The 19,130-nt window shown below is 42.6% G+C and overlaps 1 protein-coding gene across 3 annotated transcripts in view; it reads left to right on the top strand.

Moving 5' to 3' along the window:
- The window catches only part of LOC121442259 (serine/threonine-protein phosphatase 2A 55 kDa regulatory subunit B beta isoform), a 409,241-nt gene that overhangs the window by 222,591 nt on the left and 167,520 nt on the right, over positions 1 to 19,130 (top strand). The window lies entirely within an intron of this gene.

Raw genomic sequence — 19,130 nt, 5'->3', positions numbered from 1 at the left:
TATTCATGTTTTCCTTTGTATAGCTTAAAGTGCTTTTAGGTCTTGAGTCCTAAAAGTATAGTATGGTTCAAGTAGTAATTAATGTATATTATCTGTGACTTTGAACCTTCTGCTCCGTGTTTTTAAATATTTATTGTTACCTCTAAAAATGTTATACTGCCTTATTTAAAATGCAATGATGCAATTTTAGGGTACACATATTCCAGTGTGGTACCTGGAATTATACATTTCTCTATGGTAAAACTCTGAAAACAGTAATAAATAGATGTGATCCTAACCACAATGGAAAGGGTGTAGCGGATTGGAAACTGCTGCTGTCTTGACTTCCTTGCTTCGGATTCCATTTGTGTTTTCTTTCTTTGGTTTTGTTTTGAACTGCTTGGAGCTCTTTGTTTATCTAGGCAGCTCTAAATCTTAGTGTCCCATCCCCCCCCCCCCACGCTAGCCAAGCTCTGTAGCACCCAGGTACAGGCCCACCCTTCCTGTGCTCTTTTTTTATCCCTATATGTCTGGTTTTAAATGGCATTTTCTTAGAGGCATAGGAGGTCATCCACTCATCTTCACCCAAGTCCCTCCCTCATCCCCCTCCTCTTCCCACTCCTACCTTCTCTCCCCTTAGTTTACTTACAGTGTTTTTATTTTTAAATCTAATTCCATATATTGGGGAAGGGATATTTGTCTTTCTGAATTTTGTTCATTTTGCTCAACATTTGATCTCTAGTGTCATTCGTTCTCCTAAAACTGATATAATTTCACTATGTTTTATGACTAAATAAAATTGTGAATATGTGTGTGTGTGTGTGTGTGTGAGAGAGAGAGAGAGAGAGAGAGAGAGAGAGAGAGAGAGAGAGAGACTTTATTTATTTATTCATTTGCTAATGTGTCCACATTGGTTCCATATCTTGGCTGCTGTGAGTCATTCCTCTTGTCTTAGGGTTTTGCTGTGATAGAGCATCACGACCAAAAGCAATTCATGGAGAAAACAGTTTATTTCAGCCCACGCTTCCACACCACAGCTCATTATCAAAGGAAGTCAGGACAGGAACTCAAACAGGGCAGAAACCTGGAAGTAGGAACTGCCACAGAGGCCACAGAGGAATTCTACTTACAACCTTGCTCCCCACTGTTTGCTCAGCCTACCTTTTATAGCATCCAGGACAACAAGCCCAAGCATGGCACCACACTCAGTGAGGTAGGTCTTTCCACTTCAATCATCAGTCAAGAAAACATCCTACAGACTTGCCTACTAGGCAATCCTATTTAGGCATCTTCTCTGCTAAGATTCCTTCTTCCCAGATGAGCGTAGCTTGTTTCAAGTTGATGGAAAAAGAAACCAGCACATCTTCATTAACATAGATGGGCAAGTTTTTCCATTATAATCTGACTTAGAGTCCTCAAAGTATATGTCCAGGTATGGCGTAGTTGAGCCAAATTGTAGTTCTATCTTTAATTTCTTGCAGAATCTTCATACTGATTCCCACTGGAACTATACCCATTCTGTTCCATTTGACCACATCCTAATGAAACCAATAAGTTTGATGAGTCAATGATTTGTGAAAAAAAATTCTTCCATTAAACTGAAACTATACCATATTGATGTGTGATTAGTCATATTATTTAAACAGAGACAATTTGAAAAGGGCTATTTTCAAAACCCCAAATAGAAACAGAAAGCAATAGAAGCAGCATCATTTGGAAGTGGTGTTTGGTAGAGGCAGGAGATTTTACCCAAACTGGGAACAAATAGTAGCTATTTTCCACCTGTTTGTCTGGGCTTATCCAACTGTCAAATTACTGGAGTGATATGTGGGTTTCCGAGCATTTCTGTACTTGTCTATTTGAACAGAGCTAAAGAAGTGGGCATTCACAGCAACCCACTTTGTTTACAACTCTGCTTTGCAGTTTATGACAAAGGAGAACCAATTGCATGCTTACGTTAAATATTATGGTGCTCTGTCACCCTCTTTAGTAATCAGAACAATTTTAGTGTAAGTAGGAGATTGATTATGGTTGGCTAAAAAAGATGGAAGATGTCTATAAAGCACATCAAACTAGTTGTCCAAGCTAAGCTACAGTCATTAGTCATGGATGGATATCTTCCTTCGGTCAGTCTGAACTGTGAATGCACAGTTGAATTACAGTCTGGATTTATCAATCTCTTCATGTGGAGCGTTATCAACTAGACGGAAATCAAAGTATGGTAATTTTGTCCAAAATGTTTAGAATTTCCCATGATGCAAATCAAATGTCATTCCAAAGTTCTACCCAGTATCTCTTTTTTTAAAAAAATTTATTTATTTCTTAATTTGGATCCAAAGCAAAGGCCACCTAGGAACCTTAATCTTACAGCAAGGTCCTTAAGGGCATCTGATGGATGCAAGGACAGCCAAGCACACTGGACCCTGTTGGTAGGTTCTCTCAGCCCTATCTTTGTTTGGCATAAGGTCTGCTGGATATTTATCACTTGTGGCATTGTTTGGACCAGGAATTATTTGGTTCAAAAAGCTGAAATTTTATCTAGGAAAATTTCTCTGTTTACCTGTATTTTCATAAGCATAAAAATAGACTTTTACTGGGGTCATCTTTGTGGATTCCTGGGAATTTCTTTAGTGCCAGCTTTCTTGCTAGCCTTATAGTGGCTCCCTCAATCAAGATAGCTCTTTGCTTGTTCTCCTTCTCTGTCCTTCCTCCATTTTGACTATCCTATTCCCTCAAGTTCTCCTCCCTCCTCTCCTTCTCCCCCCTCCTCCCCTTCTGTTCTCCTTCTTCCCCCACACTCATGCTCCCAATTTTTCCCAATTTCTTGTCTATTTTCCCTTCCCAGGAGGATCTATATGTGTTTCTCTTAGGGTTTTTCTTATTACTTGGCTTCCCTAGGGTCATGGACTAAAGGCTCATTATCCTTTGCTTTACAGCTAGTATCCACTTATGAGTGAGTACATACTATGTTCATCTTTCTAGGTCTGGGTTACCTCACTCAGGACAGAGATTTTTATTTTTTGCATTGAAATTACATGCAAATTTCAAGATGTTATTTTTTTTTTACTGCTGAGTAATACTCCATTGTGTAACTATACCAATATGGGTCCAGCATATGAACTACCAATCAAATCTGAAAGAAGACTTGAGAAAATGGGCTTTTCTCATGTATTCATTCTAAAAGTTGAAGTATTTATCTGTCCAGTTTTTTTGACCACATCATGTGGTGCTTTTTTTTTCTTGGAAAAGAAAAATTTCCGCCTCCTCCCATCCTCCCATTTCCCTCCCCTTCCTCCCACTCCACTCCCCCTTCCCCCACTCCTTTCCCCCTCCCTCTCCAGACCGAAGAGCAGTCAGGTGGAAAGTCCAAGGTCCTCCCCCCTCCATCTAGGTCTAGGAAGGTGAGCATCCAAACTGGCTAGGCTCCCACAAAGCCAGAACATGAAGTAGGATCAAACTCCAGTGCCATTGTCTTTGGCTTCTCGTCAGTCCTCATTGTTCAGAAAGTCCGGTTTTATCCCATGCTTTTTCAGTTCCAGTCCAGCTGGCCTTGGTGAGCTCCCAATAGATCAGTCCCTCTGTCTCAGTGGGTGGGTGCACCCCTCACGGTCCTGACTTCCTTGCTCATGTTCTCCCTCCATCTGCTCCTCATTAGGACCTTGGGAGCTTATTCCAGTGCTCCAATATGGGTCTCTGTCTCTATCTCCATCCATCACCCGATGAAGGTTCTATGGTGATATGCAAGATATTCATCAATGTGGTTATAGGATAGGGCCATTTCAGGTTCCTTATCCTCAGCTGCCCAAGGCACTAACTGGGGACATCCCCCTGGGCACCTGGGAGCCCCTCTAGGTTCAGGTCTCTTGCCCACCCTAAGCTGGATCCCTTAATTAAGATATATGCTTTCCTGCTCCCATATCCATCCTTCCTTTATCCCAACCATCCCAATTCCCCAAGTTCCCCCCATCCTCCCCTTCTCACATTTCTCTCCCCATCTCCCCTTACCCCTATCCCACCCCACCCCCAAGATCCCAATTTTTGCTCAGCAATCTTGTCTACTTCCCATATCCAGGAGGATAACTATATGTCTTTCTTTGTGTTCACCTTCTTATTTAGCTTCTTTAGGATCACAAATTATAGACTCAATGTCATTTATTTATGGCTAGAAACCAATTATGAGTGAGTACATCCCATGTTCATCTTTTTGGGTCTGGGACACCTCACTCAGGATAGTGTTTTCTATGTCCATCCATTTGCATGCAAAATTCGAGAAGTCATTGTTTTTTACCGCTGAGTAGTACTCTAATGTGTATATATAACACACTTTCTTCATCCATTCTTCCATTGAAGGACATCTAGGTTGTTTCCAGGTTCTGGCTATTACAAATAATGCTTCTATGAACATAGTTGAACAAATGCTTTTGTAATATGATAGGGCATCTCTTGGGTATATTCCCAAGAGTGGTATTGCTGGGTCCTGGGGCAGGTTGATCCCGAATTTCCTGAGAAACCGCCACACTGATTTCCATAGTGGTTGGACAAGTTTGCATTCCCACCAGCAACGGATGAGTGTGCCCCTTACTCCACAACCTCTCCAGCAAAGGCTATCCTTGGTGTTTTTGATTTTAGCCATTCTGACAGGCATAAGATGATATCTCAAAGTTGTTTTGATTTGCATTTCCCTGATCGCTAAGGAGGTTGAGCATGACCTTAAGTGTCTTTTGGCCATTTGAACTTCTTCTGTTGAGAATTCTCTGTTCAGTTCAGTGCCCCATTTTTTAATTGGGTTAATTAGCATTTTAAAGTCTAGTTTCTTGAGTTCTTTATATATTTTGGAGATCAGACCTTTGTCTGTTGCGGGGTTGGTGAAGATCTTCTCCCAGTCAGTGGGTTGCCTTTTTGTCTTGGTGACAGTGTCCTTTGCTTTACAGAAGCTTCTCAGTTTCAATAGGTCCCATTTATTCAATGTTGCCCTTAATGTCTGTGCTGCTGAGGTTATACATAGGAAGCGATCTCCTGTGCCCATCTGTTGTAGGGTACTTCCCACTTTCTCTCATGTGGTGCTTTTAATGTTCTGTGTGTATGCATCTTGGAGCTTTGGGTATGTGCACACACATGTGTGTGTATGTGTACAAGTGTGTTGTGTGTGCTATTCTTACTGAGGAATAGGTGTCATGCTCATCTTCCCTAGCACAAGCTTGAACCTCCACCACCATAGACCTTTGGACAGGTGACATTTTGCGTATAATTTTGTACAATTTTATACCAGAGGCAAGCTGCAAGAATCACTCCTCAGGGCTCTTCTGTATTGTAGAATGTATCTAGTTCATACAACTGCCTAAATACACTGTACTGGACATGGTAGTATATGCCTGTCATCCCAATACCAGAGAAGCCAAGGCTGCATAATAAGACCCTATTTCAAAACAAAATTAAAGGGGGGGGAAAGGCCAGTCAACTAACCAACCAACCAAACCAAAAACAACCAGTTGTTTGTTGTTTTCCAAAAGCTTTTACGCTAAAAGCATGTGTAAGAATAGACATTGCCCCCAAAGAAATCCTAACAACTTTCAGATCTGTAATTTTCAAAAATGTGTTGTATTGAAGCAGCAGTCAATTCCTGCTTTTTTGGGGTGTTAACATTCATCTTCAGTCTGATACATTTCATGTATGACACACTATGATGGTATTTGTGATATTTTTAAGCATGCAAGTGCATTGCTGTGTGGTAATTGTTTTTAAAAATTGGTGCCCAGTGTGGTGGGTCATACCTGTATGCTCAGCATTTGTGAAGAATTCCTTCAGTCTAAAGATAGCCTGGGGTTTAGATGGAGTTTCATATCATCAGCCTGGGTTAAAGATCAAGACCTGTTTTTAAACAACTTAGAAATTCGAAAGGGACATAGCTCAGGTAAGACTTGATCCAGTCCTTGGGTCTGTGGCCCTGGGTCAGCCATCTCTCTGCTCTGCTCCCTATGAATACCTGGCAGCTATTACAGGCTCTGAGCTCATGGCATGAGGTTGGTGGCCACAGTGTGGTACGTTCCATCTTTGCCTTAAACCGTTAGGAAATGTCTCCTAACAACAGTGCTATTTAGAGTCCACTCCTTCCTTGATCCCTTGCTTCTCAGTGATATGGAGTAGTTGAAGTTAACCAAGGTAGAATTCTCTCTGACAGAGGAAGATTCACACTTCTTAAACTCCCCTTGAGTGTGAACACAAGGTGGGTGGGGGTGTGGAGACCGTTGGCAGGAACCGGGAAGCCAGGCAGTGTTCTGCGGTAATAGCAGTGAGTGCGTGTTTATTGAGTTAAATGTGGTAGCATAAGGTTTGGGGATTCAAGCCAAAATAACAGATGGAAGAGCTGATGGATTCCTTCATTCAGCCAAGAAGTGGGATGGTGTCTGCAGAAGCAGAGGTATGAACGTGTTTGACGTGTTTGGAGAGCTTCAAGCAGGGGGTGTGAAAAGAGCAAAAGGAGTGTGCTGGGATGGTCTTCCAAGGGCAGCAGAAGCCTGGACCTAACTTGTATCCATCCAAGGTGGGTTTTTTTTCTAATGCCTGAAACAATCATTTTTCTAGTGGGCATAGGTTTCACAGATTAGCTCAGGTCTATAACAGAGAGAGAGAGAGGAGAGAGAGAGAGAGAGAGGAGAGAGAGAGAGAGAGGAGAGAGGAGAGAGAAGAGAGAGGGGAGAGGGGAGAGAGGAGAGAGGAGAGAAAGAGAGGAGAGAGACACCAGATGAAACTGAGAGAAAAGAAAAAGGATTTTCTTAAGAAACTAATGGAGAATTAACATGGAGGAGCCCAAGACGTACAGAAGTATTGATAAGTCTCCGACTGGCCAAAGTGGACACACTTTCCAGCTTCCATGATCTCCAGCGAGGTGGAGATTTTACATTTCCTTAGGTTCACATAGAACACAGCTCTCACACCTAAGAAGAGAAGAGATGGTTTATTGTGTGCCGGATATGAGTGACACTGGCCCAGGAGCAGATTCCGGCTGCCTGGCATGATGTATTCTACCATGCAGGTGCTTAGGTGCATTTCCACAGTCATGGAACAAAACTCATAAATCAAAGCCTTGGGTAGGGGACAGCAGTGAGGCAGGTGACAGCAGAGAGGGGAATTTTGAGATGCATCTCAGCTTTGGGGTTGGTAGAGGCTAATGGTCTATGTTAAGCTAATTTCCAAAGGTTTGTCATGGTAGTCCATGGGGACGTTAGATTATATACAATTAATGGATATTAAAGGGACTAAGGATAGTACCAGATAACTTCAGGTTTAGATTTGCACCATTCAAACTCTCCAGACCTTGTGGTTCTAATCACTCTTTCAGGCTTGTAAAATCTTTAACACAGATGTGACTTTTTTCCCCTGGTATCATCACTTCTCATTGCCCCTTCTTTTCAGGAAGATCCTCATAGTTTGGGTCCTATATCTGTGCTTCTGGAGGACATGCACCAACTGCAAGTCCAGAAAGTATGGTGGTTGTGCCTGGTCCATCTTTCTGTCGAGCCTAGCTATGCCTTGCCTTTTATTTCATCTTCCTTGGAAGGAGTTTGGGTTTTTGCTTTGTTGTCCTTATTGTTTTTACTGGAATTAACAGAAAACTAAAGATTAACGACTTTGAAGCATTAGGTAGGGCCCTCGTTCTCGCTGCTTTTCTTTTGGATCTAATCTGAAAAACCGGAATTGATACTGGGAGGCCAGACTCTGCTTCTAGAGTTCATTTTATTCTGTTTCTACAAAACTTCACCCCACTCCCTTTTCCCTCTCCTCGGCGGCGTCAGGAAGAATGTAGGCATTCATAAAGCTTTACTCTTCTTGGCTTTAGCAAAAGAAACTGTGGGCGCCCTGGTGCTCTGCCTTTGGGGGGGAGTCCTGAGGCGCTAACACCCTGGGCTGTGAGCACAGGAGTGCTCCTGGATGGAGGGGGACATCGGTGTCTTTCTGCTCATGCAAGGCTCCGTCATGTCATGGGTTCTTCCCTCTCTGCGATGATCTCAGTTGCCTCTTTGGCGTAATTAAGTACTCCCGCTGCTGCTGCCCCAGTTTCTAGAATGTGGGTAGGGAGACCTGCCCTTGCTGTGCCAGCCCCCACACCAGCATGCTTCCTCATTAAATCATGCATATGCTAATGAAGTGTGAAAATCAGCCAAATAACAACTCTTTCTAATCACTTGAGGTCCCAAGAGCAAAGGGGTCCCCCCCCCACGCTCTTAATTTTGGGGAGGTGGTTATGATCTTCAAGTCAGTCGGAATCACAATTCTCCAGTGTTTTCCCCCTCCCGTTTCTTTTGGGCTGAAATGAGGGTAATTGGCATTTTTACTTCCACCTCAAGTGAGAAGAGTCTTGGAAAAACCAGTGACCCACTGTGCCCTTTTCATTTACATCTGGGGCTAGATAATCCCTAGTTTTACATTAACGTACAGAGCCATCCCTATGGGCAATTAGCTAGACTACATTATTTCCTGCCCCCTGGAGGGCCAGTATTTAAGAACCTTCCCCCCAGAGATGGTGTGTGTCAAGGCCCTTGCATTGTGATTACATTTTACCTTTGCGTTCCAGCCAACTTCCCAGCATCCTTGCCAGTCTACCCATTATCCTGGCAGATGCTTCTCTGGCTGCCTAACCCAACCCCCGCCTCACTGACCCAGGCTCTGCTTTCCTCACCATCACCTTACCTTATACCTATGGCTGGCCCACGGAGGATCCCTCTCCTAGGCAGGCTGGCTTCTGCTCATCCTTCAGCTCTTAGCTCAGCAGCCACTCAGAGGCCGGTACTGACAACCTAGTTAACGTGGAACTCCTTTCCTGTCTAGTGTCACACTACCCACCTTCTATTCCTGTCACCTATGGAGATTCTTTGTCACAGGCAATGCCTCCCTCTCCTTGAGCATAAGGGAGCTAGATTCCCTGCTTGCTACAGCGTCACTCGGGCCCCACACATGCCTGGCACTGAGTGTTCACCAAATGTCTAAAGTCAATGATGCCTTGGGCACTCATCCGAGTTCTTTTATATTACAGTTCAAGGTTGTATTTCTCTGGTCATTTCACCCTGGACTGTCTGCTCCATGAAAGACCCTCCTGCATTCACACTTATTATTCTGTGTCGAAAATGCCCCAGAGTTATATTTTGAATGCTGCCCGTATCCAATGACAGCGACATAGTTGATGATAGTATTTTAGGGAACGTTCTCTGGACACTGGTGAGCGCTCACCTCACACACCCCATCGGAGTCTCCTCTCCTTGTTCTCATCCAATTTCAGCTGTTCTTTCCCTGATTTTTGAACACTTTACCCGAAACACTCCTTCTTCTTCCTCTGGCTGGACAAAACCCAGCAAGTGCCCCCAGATTCCACCCTGCACAGTTACACAGAAACCTCCGATCTAACAACAGCTACCTACCTTTTGTTCCTCGAGCATCGTCCTTAGGGACATGAGTTTATTCTGACACATTTGAATGAATAAATCACGGCGTAGATGTTACATCTTGGTCCCCGCTGATCTGAGCTCTCCTTTCACTGTATTTATTTATTCAATAAACATTTATTCATGTGTGCGCCAGGTGCTTGGGACCAACCCTGAGCAAGACTGATCTTCCCATCCTAAAGTCTTAAGAAACAAAAGCAGTGGTTGGGTGCAGGGGTTGACGAGAGCCAGCCTCACACTGGAGAAGTTTGCAGCTGTGTCTGATGGCAAAGCCAAAGGCTGTGTTTAAACACACCCTCTTCCAGAGCGCTAACGGTACTCACCCAAATGACCCAAAATTGTACTGTAGATTGTTCTTCACAACTTCAGCTTCCCTGTTTAGAGAACAACTACCCCTGGTTTTGTTGTTGCTGTTTGTTTGCTTGTTTAACCAGGATGTGCTAAGACGAAAAAAAAATGTGCTGGCTGGGTGTGGTATTCACCATCATTTCTAAAACTTAGACAAAGCGGCTGAAGTCAGCTGTACATAAGAGCCTCAGAGGAATTGCTCTCTTCCCCAGGACACAAACAATGGTCAGACCAATAGAAGTCAGTGGGCAGCTCGCTAAGCAGCAACGTTAGAGATGCCAGCACAACAGCCTAGAGAAGGAAAGGGAACCAGTTCTCATCACTAGCTGGGAAGACAGGGCCCTCCCTGTCTGATTCATTTCAGGATGGCTTCCTAGAGCCCTGATGGGACAGAGTTCAGCACTTGGCCTCTTACCTTACTGTGCATGTGATTTGATTGATTAACTACTTTTTTTTTTTTTTTTTTTTTGGTGTTTCGAGACAGGGTTTCTCTGTGGTTTTGGTGCCTGTCCTGGAACTAGCTCTGTAGACCAGGCTGGTCTCGAACTCACAGAGATCCGCCTGCCTCTGCCTCCCAAGTGCTGGGATTAAAGGCATGCTCCACCATCGCCCGGCTACTTTTTTTAATTTTATAAACAACCTTTATATTTTAAAAATGAAAATTAAAAAAATCACGCACCAAAATTAACCGGGTATGGATATGAATCATGAAAGAGGCAGTAAAGTTAATTGTTTTTACAGTTCTGGTTTGCTCATACTCTACCATTGTGGTAGAAAATAAGTGTGTAGATATCTACTTGGTAGTGAAAAGAGTGAAAGCCAGTGCAACGTTCCACAGTGTCCTCCAAACAACAATTCTAACTGTACAGAAGTTCGTTGGGGTGTATAGATTCAGCATCTGGTTAATTGTGATTGGGCTTTAGGAAGCCTTTTTCACATTTACTTATTTAGGGACCTCATGCATATGTGTGGAGGTCAGAAGGCACTTGCAGGGGTTGATTTCCCCTCCGTGTGGATTTCAGGGATCCAACTCAAGTCTTCAGGCTTGGCAGCAAGCGTGTTTACTTGATGAGCCCGCTCATAGGTTCTGATTGGTTGACTTAATAGTTCAAAGACGTGCCCTGTCGTTGAAGCATGCTGCTGTCATTATTGTCGAGGTTTGACTTCAAGAAGGAAAAAGAAGGGCTAGGAACATACACAAGGAGTCACCCAGTTAATATAGAATTGAGTTGACAAGGTTTTAAAATCAGGCAGGACTGGAATTCATAGCGCTTCTGTACTCCTCAAAATTCTTGGCATTTCAGGTGTAAACTACAAGTGAAAATTTTTAAATATTAATGAGTATCCATGATTACATCTTCTTTTGAAGATTTGGCTGTGTGCCCTCAGTGGGGCAGGTTCTTCATGGCTACAACTGGCTAGCTTGGGACCATGGGGATCTTCCCATATAGATCATTAGGGGAATTCCAAACTGCCTTATTCCAATCTGAGCCTGCTCCACCTATGGAAACTACCTGAGCTTGCAACTCCCCACACAGATTCAAAAAAGGGAAATACAGGTTGCTATAAATACTAGTTATGTGTATTTGTTTGCTTTATCAACAGACCTCAAATTGAACTACTGTGTCTGCTACTCAAGTACCAAGTTGCTCTGGGTTAAACCTTGACCTCCTCATGCTCCCATTTCTCCAACAGCAAAATGGAGAGTTACCATAGGAACAGCTTCTTAGTGTTGCCATGGATGAGCAAGATAAACCCTGCAATGCATTGTGTAGATGGATGGCACTGTAAAAAGCATTGAGCAAATTATAAGCTTGGAGGGAAAAGGTTCCTGAGGTGGTTGAACTTAAATAAAAATTAAGGCCCTGACTTTTATTGCTTCCCAAACTTCATCTCTTTCTCTGGTCTCTCAAAGAGAACTCGTTCGATGATGTCATAGTCAAATGTGTCCTCCTTCTTTTTCTCTCTTAGTTTGGAGGGCTGTGGGGAGAGGCTGGGAGTCTCACATCCTCTCCAATGACCAAGAAGCATTGCCTTGGGTGAGAGGAAAACGCAGTGAATAGGAAGCAACAGTTATGAACTAGGAACGCACAGAACACAGAGGGTGCTATAAGTGTCTCTACCACCTGTGAGCAGCCCATCCTCAGAAGAGCGCCTGGCAGTGGATGGCAGTTTGCACAGGTGGACACAGAATCCCGAGCCAAGTGTTCCAGGAAACGGTAGTGTCTTTCTAATCGGAACATGGGACGGATAGGAAGATACCAACTTCAAAACTGGCTCCTGGCTGGTTTTGAGTTTGAAAACCTAGATCAACCACACTGCATTTAAGCAGCATTATTAAGATATGTGCCCCTGAGAAGCAAAGGAATCTTTTGACTCCAGCACTATCTTCAGGCTGAGAAATAGTTCCTAGACAAGAACCTCATGGCAATTTCCACATGCTCTTAGACAATTCATTTTCTGTTTGCTTCTATGTCTGCAATGATTGATCCCCTACACTTTGATGTCCAGTCCCCTTTGGTTTCTAGATTTATTTCCTCCTCCTGTGTGTGTCCAGTCAAAGGCATCATAGCATTTTAAGTTTGTCTTGCCTTGAGCCTACCAGGAAGCTGACACTCTGTAAAGTTGACAGAAAGAAGCCTTCCTTTGTGAATATTCATCCAGCTAGAAAAGAAAGAGCAGTGTCCTGTGGGGGCTGGGAGGCGACGCTAAGGGTGGAGTCCAGGGTCTCTTCGATGCTAGGCGAGCGCTCTGCTGCTGAGCCAGAGCTCCAAGCCCTGAGTGGTACGCTAGTGTACGGAGATATAGATGAAAAGAAATTGTGCTCATACGGGATATCGTTTAAAGCAGCATTTTCACAAGAAAGCTAAGAGCAAAATAAGATGAGCTTGTGTCTATGTATTTAGAGTACCAATTCTAGTCGATGTTAGTTCTCATTTGCCACTAACAAGAAGTGTTCATTTTTACTCAAAATGTGAAAAGGGTGCTTCAGACTGTGGCAAGGGGAATGCCCACTGCTCCTAAGAAACATGTCTATGAATCCATTTCCGCACTGGAGCATTGGCCTGGCTTAATTAAACGAGGTTGTGAAGGACCTCTATTCATGGTAATCTTTCAGTGTGATGGGAAACGCCTTTGACTTAGTAATGATTATAGTTATTTTACAAAGGCGTATGGTCCAGGCCTTTTTAGATTGATGAAGCTACTCACTATTCACACTTTCAGTCCTGGGTATTGACATAGATGACCTTTCTTTTTGTTTTTAGAATTGTTTACTGAGAAAAACCTTTGCATCATTCTGTTGTATAGAGGAAACTGGAAGTTTGATGCAGTGGCGGGTAGGCTGAAACATCCCATTTTCTTATTGATAATTAGAGAAAGGGGACACATTTTTGAGTTTGGTGTTCTTAGCACGTGAGGGTTTGAGACAGTAAACATTGTAAACAAATCTGGGTGGTCTATATTTTCTGCTCCTTAAATACTAAAAGTGCGCAAACAAGCACACCCAGAAAAATTATGTGAACATACTTATACCCTCGTTCTCTTCTGGCATTCTGTTCTAGTTTCATTTCTGCTACTGTGATAAAATGTCCCAACAAAACACAACTTTGGGGAGGGTTACAAGTCTAAGTCACTGTCCATCATGGCAGGGACAGCATCAGGGACTTTAAATGTCACTCACATCACATCAAAGTCAAGAGCACAGAGAAAAATAGATGCATATATGTTTAGTTCACAGCTTGCTTTCTCTACCATTATAATTCGAGACCCCTACTTAGGAAATTATGCTTCCCACAGTGGGCTGAGTCTCCCCACATGAATTAATTTAAAGCGGTCTCCTACTGACATGCCATGGGTCAACCCAATGTAGATAGTCCCTCATTGAGACTCTCTTCCCAAATAATTCTAGATTTTATCTAATTTAAAATTTAATCGTCACACACTGTCAGTTACTGCTGTTCTCTGAAAAAGCATCTTCTGGTTCCTCCTGTGCCCTGATCAGACAGTACTGAAATCTCTGCATCCTGGATCAAAGTGATATGACTGGTTAAAGCCCTGGGTGTTGGAAGTCTTTGTTTCCTGTTCATGGAAATCACACCTCTGAAAAAGATTTTTGCAGACATGGTCATAATTCTGTACCTATTGATACAAACAAAGACAGGCACCCCTCTCCAAGAAGGCCCTTGTGAGTGCTTCGTAGTCTTTTGTTGGCTGGAGTTTGTTTTGCTTGAAACATCATTTACAGGTTCTGACATTCGTCATTAAAAAAAAATTAAAAACATGGTGTTAAAATCAATTAGCAAATCATATTCGACTTTGGAAAACTGGGGAAAATATGAAACAGTTAAATAGAAAGTGTGAAATATTTATACTATTTATCAACTGAAGAGAAAGTGGTTAGTCTAAAATAAGAGATACTTAAAGTTCCGCCAAATAGGTGCTATCAATAGCTTTCTAGAAATGTTACCTGTTAGCCTGTACATACGGGGTTTCAGTCAACGCAGGGTTATATTTACACTATGCCTTATGCAGAACTATCATCGTCCCTATAATCACACCTTAGAGTATTCATTTCAGCCTATGCTGTGTCCTTGAGCTGTGACTTACCCCTGGGCCTGAGATGATGACCACATGTGCTTCAGTAGCCAGATTGGGAATGGGATGCATGTGTCCCTAAATATTCTTCTGCCCCATTACTTTTTTAGTAGCTTGTAGCAACCTGCTATCTCAATGCAGATTATTTTATGCAACCTTTATTCTTAGACTTGGATTGTTCTGATATTCTTCATGTCTGTGAGTGGATGGTGTGTATGAATTTGGGCACCATCATGCCACAGTGCACATGTGGAGCTCAGAGGAACACCTTGACTGTTCCCATTAGCCTTCTGCTTTCTCTTGTTTTTGTTGTTCTCTGAAGGGTACACGATGATAGCTGACTTAAGGAGTCTTCTGTGTCTTCCTCCTGTCTCTCCACAGGAGCACTGGAACTGTAGACATGGGCTTTACCCAACTTTGTACACACTGAGGATCCAAACTCAGATCCTTATACTTCCACAGCAAGTGCTTAAGCAATGAACCATCTCTCCAGCCCTGATTTGATACTATTAAAATAACAACTTTTACCTATATATTTTGTAGGCATTGGGGGGGGGAAAGTTCCTGAGAGAACAATTTGACTTAAGATATTTGATAGCAATTTTGAGGAATCTTTTCCACACTTGATAAATTAGCCCATGATCCTTCTATAGCCACATTTTGATTCACACAATCCCTCTCTCTTGGTTATTTTCTATCACACCATACACACTCACTGGCATGCTCTTACACACGCATTCATGTGAACATCTTTTAAAGCTTAAGGATTTGATAGTGAAGTGGCTGATGGAGGTGGACATTGTACATGAAGAAGTATGCAAAACCTGTTGGTCAACTCTAAAAAATACAGGCAAAAAGAGGAAAAAGCTCTTGAGGTCTTTGGTTTAGGATATCTCCTTTTCCTCTGCTATGATATGATTTAGGCAAGAAGGCAAAGTCTAGAGAGGATGAACATAATCTCCCAATTATTTGAAGAGTAAGGTGTCAGTTGAATGGTCAGGCTGAAGTATCAACTCCCATGAGCCACCTCTTTGCATTCTGTAATCTGACAATGGTAAATGATCTCCAGGATAACATTCAGGGGAAACCTTTGGATTCCTTAGATTAGTATAGAACACATGCTATTTCACACATCAAGAGAGTTCAGAATAGCATCCTTCTTTAGGTTTGAAGTTACTATAGTTAAAAACTTTAGCACCAGTGGGAACCTTCTAGTTCTCATACACAATGGATGGGGAAGAATCAGACTGACCCAAAATGGAACACATTAACAACATCACCCTTCCCCATTTAGTTGAATCTCAAAGTAATCATCTTCCTTTCTCCTGTTTCATCATGTCAGGATGACTCCAAGTTCTCAAAGGACAGCAATAGTCCAAGGGGAAAATATGTGATTAAGCAATATGGATTTTTTTTATTTTTAAAAAAATTTCTGTCTTGGCCTTCAACTCAAATCACTTACATTCTGATTTGTTGAGAGAGAGAGAGAGAGGAGAGAGAGAGAGAGAGGAGAGAGAGAGGAGAGAGAGAGAGAGAGAGAGAGAGAGAGAGAGGGAGAGAGAGAGAGAGAGGAGAGAGAGAGGAGAGAGAGAAAGCTTACCTAAGTAAGAATCTAAAATGCTCACTTAGCTTGCCTGCCTATCAGCTTTTCAAATGCTGTGATGGTTGTATTCATGTAAACTACGTACTCAGTGGTCCAGAGGCTGCACAAGTTTGGACGCTTGACACCAGACAGTTGTGGAGCTGAAGTTTTCTCCTTCAGTGATACATAGACACACTTTTACATCCTTTGGTGGGAAACTGCATAAGTTTTCAAGTTACGAGTGACACTGGATGATGTAGAGGTGAAAGCAAAGATTCAGACTTCAACATGGACCAAGAGAATTACCAGTGTTTTCTGTGTGGCCTGGGGTGGGCTCACCAAAGCATCTGTTTTAGGTCCCTTCCTTGCAGCCTGGCATAGTGCTATACGTATAATATAGCAATACTGGCAAATGAATGGCACAGTTGTATTTGCAGAACTTAGCATAGTCCAGAGAGAATGAGTACCCTGTCACTGTTAGCTGCAGTCACCATCTTCAGCTGGGATGTGAGTGGGGACTGAAAAGACAGTGGCTTGTTTGGGCCCTGCAGGCTGCATCCTATTCTCACATGCATTGCAGCCAGCATGTGAGGTGCCTCCACTAGTTTGGAATTGGGCAAGATATACACAAGTGAGTGCATGGTTAAAGGCAGAAATGAAAGTGGTACCAGCTCTGCAACTGCCTGCCAGCCTTCATTATCTAGAAATTCCTCATCCACAGATTCAACAAACCACCAATCGAAAACTTATTCTTAAAATTGCATGTCGGCTGAACAATAATTTACATAATATTTACATGATACTCATATTACAAGAATCTTCCTAGAGATGAGCTAAAGCATAAGAGAGGATGAATATAAGTTATGTACAAATACAGAAAAAATAAGGAAGCAGAGCATCTGTGAATTTTGGTCTGTCTAGGGAATCCCGGCCCAGTTGTCTGGAACTACAAAGGGACTGCTACACTTTGTTTAGATGGTATTTGAAGTCTTCCCTGAAGAGTAAGTGAGGAAGCAGAGAGCTTTCTGTTTGTCTCTTTCCTTACTTTGTTTTTTTGTTTTGTTTGTTTGCTTGAGTTTTATGAGACATGATCTTGCTATGCAGTCTAAAACCCATCTTCTAGTCTAAGCCTATTAAGTTCCATAATTATAGCTATGTACTACCTTGGCCAAAGGTCTAAGGTTTTAGTGCATAAATAATTAGGAATGAACATCTAACCAATGGAATTTCCCCAAAAAGGACATAGCGATTCTCTTTGTATGTCTCATACTTAAAGTCTTTTGAGACTGTATTCTAACCAGGCACAAGGGCAAAGCCAATCTACCTGGTGATAACTTAGGGAAATAGATCAGAACCATGGAAGAAAATACCACATTTGTGGTTCAAGTTGTGTTCTGGAGTGTTCGTTAAGGGCTAAACCATTAAATGTTGTTACATCCTTGGTGTTCCTGCTAGCAATGGACCTGGCAGAAGGCATGTAGAAATCTCTCATTCTCAAGAAGATAGGGACTCTCATTTTGAACATGTTATCTTTCTGACTTCATAAACACTGTCTATGTTTTCTATCAATAAAATATTCAAACTATGCCGCAATCAACTCACTGATCAGTGCATCCAATATTTATTGTCTAGTGTATGTATGCATGTGTGTGTGTATGTGCTTTCGTGTGTGCGCAGGTGCACATGCATGTGTGTGAGCATGCTAATGGAGAATAGAAGATAACCTCAGGCGTGTATCTCCTTAGCCACACGGTATCTCCCTAGCTTGGACTCACCAATCAGATTAGACTTCACTAGCCAGTGAATCCCAGAAACCCTCCTGTCTCCCCCTCCCGGGTACTGGGATTATAAATGTTCCACCATGCCTGGCATTCTTGTGTCACCTCTGAGAATGAAACCCAGGTCTTCATACATGCAAGGCAAGACCTTTACCAATTGAATTATGTTCCTAGCCCTGGTAATTACTCAATTTTTACTCTTCCCATTTTGAAACACTGATCCCAAAGATAACTAAGACTATTTGTTTCTCCTATGGATATAGCAAGTATTGAATATATAATAGGTCCAAAATATTTGTTCATGGATATTAAAGGAGCATGTATTTTACTCCAGTAGAGAAATATCTACCCAATATTACATGCTTCCTTACAATTTTGCATTGCTAAAAACAATCAGATTGAACCATTCCATTTAATATTATAGCAATCTAAAAAAACGCCACCCCCAAATGCTACCCAATTCAATGTACAGATTCTTTGATACTAATGAAGAAGCAAATTTGTCATCTACCAGTGAGACATGCCTTGCCTTTATGTCCATGCTGCCAGCTATTCATCTCGGAAATTGCACTCTCTAATCCAGGCATCAGAGTGAACAGAAGGGAGGGAGGCACACACCTACTGCTCGCAGAGTCTGTAAGGCTTCCAGCATCAGGTAATCTTCATTCCAGTCGATCTAATTATGCAGCACAATCTGAGTCATAAATTAAACTTGGGGATGAGACTATGACCAAGTGCGTATCTATGTTTATGAGCCATAAGGTCATTGCAAAAACCATCCAGGAACATAGTGGTAATAGACTGTTGGCCTCTACGGAAATTATTAATTAAATTTTATCTTCTCCCCGGCATGCTTCAGTGGCAACACTGTGAGTTTTTAGACCTGGGGAAACTACACCTCAATCATAGCCAGCTTTATCATCAGCTGCCAGTCATTTAATACATCCCTTTGTCTGACACCAATCATGAACCAACCACAGTGCGGAATGTCAGGGTCTCTATAAATGCCAACCACATGCCTCAGTGTACAGCAGGCGTGGGGTTCAGATCTCATGATAGCAAATGTCAGAATCAAGCACCAGCACAGCAGTCCCTTTCCTGGAATCCAGGTATGAGCGTGAGTCTGTTCCGAGTGCCCAGAGCTTCTGTCTCTGTGCTGGCGCCCAGAGAGCTGACATGGCTCTCGAGAACTGAAGAGCCTGGAATGTTAGCCTTGACAGCATCCAGATGACGGGCTGCTGTTGAATCTCTGCTTCAGGGTTCAGGCTTGACTGAGAAAAGTAGAGGCAAAATGTCATTTCCAACTATTCGTGATGAGGGATTTTCCAGATGGGGTGACTCGGCTCACAAATCGAGCGGGGTTTTCATCAGTATTGCTGATGTTGGAGAGCTAGGTTCATCCTGCCCCAC

The sequence above is a fragment of the Microtus oregoni genome, unplaced genomic scaffold (assembly GCF_018167655.1).
Source record: "Microtus oregoni isolate MIOR12 unplaced genomic scaffold, Mior012 000088F_ref0000325, whole genome shotgun sequence".
NCBI lineage: Eukaryota > Metazoa > Chordata > Mammalia > Rodentia > Cricetidae > Microtus > Microtus oregoni.
Note: the sequence above shows the minus strand (reverse complement) of the source record. Positions and strands in the feature narration are given on the sequence as shown.